We start from the raw sequence: 3,224 nt of genomic DNA on the forward strand, positions 1-3,224 counted from the left end.
ATCATTAGCTATGCGCATCGCGCGCTGCCAGCTACCGGATAGTAGATTAGCGCTTGGTGTGATATCCATTTTTGCGGTTGATGTAGATGATCCAAAACGGATATAACCTGCCTGAGTGATACGCATGCGTTCAGTCATCGGCGATAATGCGTTAGCTCCTAACCGTGTAGAGATAGCGAAGTCAGCCATGCTGTACTGCGTTGTTGAATTAGCCGTTCATGTGCAATATAAATTCACAGAAGGCGTGAAAGTACTTAAATCGCTAGTGCCTTCGACAGTAAAGCTTATCCCGGCCTGAGCTCCTGTTGTATTGCTCTGATTCAAAATGATTAGATTGAAATCGCTTACCCTCGTTGTACTTGAAAAGATCGTCCCAAGCGTTATCGATAGAATACTCGTTTGTGGTGAAATAGCGACTCCTCCGATCGTAAGCGATGAGCAATTGAAAGCACCTGCCACATCAAGCTTGTAGCTGGTATTAATTGAACTTCCGCCGATATTGATATTACCGTTATTAACCATAATCAGACGGTCTGATAGACCGTATTTGAGAAAGAGCTGATTTGATACAGAAGTATTTGCTGACCCGTGACCGCCCATTTCGCATTGATAATATGTAGACTAGCTGCCGATGACATGTTATCATTTTGAACAACGAGAGACTTCGAGAGATCCGATCCAACTACTGAGAGGGATCTCAATCCGGTAATACCATATGAAGCATCAGCTACAAGCGCTTTGCTTGCCTCAACCGTTCCTAGAGTACTTAGTGATAATCGAGGAATCAACGATAAATCGTAAGTAGTAGAGTCTTGAATGAAGCTAGTTCCGCGGATAGCACCAGCTACATCGAGTTTGTATGCCGTATTAATACTAGCTTGACCAATAGCCATATTGCCGTTGATGTCCATCAGCAGCCGATCGGTATTTGCGAAACACCAAAAGTAAGTATTGGGCAAGATGGCATTAGCCGATCCTCGTATGCCTTGCTCCATCTGATACTAGCTCACGATATTGAGACTGGCTGTCGATGTAGTACTATCATTCTGAATGACCAATCCTTTGCCAAAAACAGAAATTATACTCAACGAACTTAGAGTTCCGACAGAAGTGATATTAGGCTGAGCCGCGGTATGTAGAGTACCTGTAATGCTTGTTGCCGTCAAGCTGGAGATCGTTCCAATTTATCCAGAAGCTCCAAGGATGAATCGATAGAATACTCGTTTGTGGTGAAATAGCGACTCCTCCGATCGTAAGCGATGAGCAATTGAAAGCACCTGCCACATCAAGCTTGTAGCTGGTATTAATTGAACTTCCGCCGATATTGATATTACCGTTATTAACCATAATCAGACGGTCTGATAGACCGTATTTGAGAAAGAGCTGATTTGATACAGAAGTATTTGCTGACCCGCGACCGCCCATTTCGAATTGATAATACGAAACGAAGTGTAGACTAGCTGCCGATGACATGTTATCATTTTGAACAACGAGAGACTTCGAGAGATCCGATCCAACTACTGAGAGGGATCTCAATCCGGTAATACCATATGAAGCATCAGCTACAAGCGCTTTGCTTGCCTCAACCGTTCCTAGAGTACTTAGTGATAATCGAGGAATCAACGATAAATCGTAAGTAGTAGAGTCTTGAATGAAGCTAGTTCCGCGGATAGCACCAGCTACATCGAGTTTGTATGCCGTATTAATACTAGCTTGACCAATAGCCATATTGCCGTTGATGTCCATCAGCAGCCGATCGGTATTTGCGAAACACCAAAAGTAAGTATTGGGCAAGATGGCATTAGCCGATCCTCGTATGCCTTGCTCCATCTGATACTAGCTCACGATATTGAGACTGGCTGTCGATGTAGTACTATCATTCTGAATGACCAATCCTTTGCCAAAAACAGAAATTATACTCAACGAACTTAGAGTTCCGACAGAAGTGATATTAGGCTGAGCCGCGGTATGTAGAGTACCTGTAATGCTTGTTGCCGTCAAGCTGGAGATCGTTCCAATTTATCCAGAAGCTCCAAGGATGAGAGCCTTGTTGTTTTGAGCTGTTCCAGCCGGCGCGCTCAGTAGAGATAGGCTGCTGAGATCAACAGTTGAACCATTCAGCTTCAATGAGCTGCAACTGATCGAATTGATACCTGTTATATCAAGATTGATATCAACCAGACCTCTCCTCCAGAGTGAATGGTTGCTTCAGGCGACCAAGCGCTCAGCGCTCATACCAACCCCCAACCGTCCTGATCTGTTGAGATAAGCTTGTGTTGAGTTTCCAACCATGAACCGGAGGGGATCGCTCGTAGTAGTGCCGAGAGCAACGCCGTTAGATCCGCCAGCCACATCGTTGTAGATCTGTACCTCGAATTCGATAGGGGTCGATTGATCATTAACTATGCGCATCGCGCGCTGCCAGCTACCGGATAGTAGATTAGCGCTTGATGTGATATCCATTTTTGCGGATGATGTAGATGATCCAAAACGGATATAACCTGCCTGAGTGATACGCATGCGTTCAGTCATCGGCGATAATGCGTTAGCTCCTAACCGTGTAGAGATAGCGAAGTCAGCCATGTTGTACTGCGTTGTTGAATTAGCCGTTCATGTGCAATATAAATTCACAGAAGGCGTGAAAGTACTTAAATCGCTAGTGCCTTCGACAGTAAAGCTTATCCCGGCCTGAGCTCCTGTTGTATTGCTCTGATTCAAAATGATTAGATTGAAATCGCTTACCCTCGTTGTACTTGAAAAGATCGTCCCAAGCGTTATCGATAGAATACTCGTTTGTGGTGAAATAGCGACTCCTCCGATCGTAAGCGATGAGCAATTGAAAGCACCTGCCACATCAAGCTTGTAGCTGGTATTAATTGAACTTCCGCCGATATTGATATTACCGTTATTAACCATAATCAGACGGTCTGATAGACCGTATTTGAGAAAGAGCTGATTTGATACAGAAGTATTTGCTGACCCGCGACCGCCCATTTCGCATTGATAATACGAAACGAAGTGTAGACTAGCTGCCGATGACATGTTATCATTTTGAACAACGAGAGACTTCGAGAGTGATGGAAGGTATGGATCTTGGACACGAAGCTCGGACGAAGCGGAGGGAGGGACGTCGCAGACGGCGGGACCGGAGCGAAGGCACTTGAGGGGTAGAATGAAGATTCGAAAGTGATTGAATTGTTGGAGCTTACACCCTACTGTTATAG

Source organism: Phytophthora sojae, assembly GCF_000149755.1.
Source record: "Phytophthora sojae unplaced genomic scaffold PHYSOscaffold_13, whole genome shotgun sequence".
Taxonomy (NCBI): domain Eukaryota; phylum Oomycota; class Peronosporomycetes; order Peronosporales; family Peronosporaceae; genus Phytophthora; species Phytophthora sojae.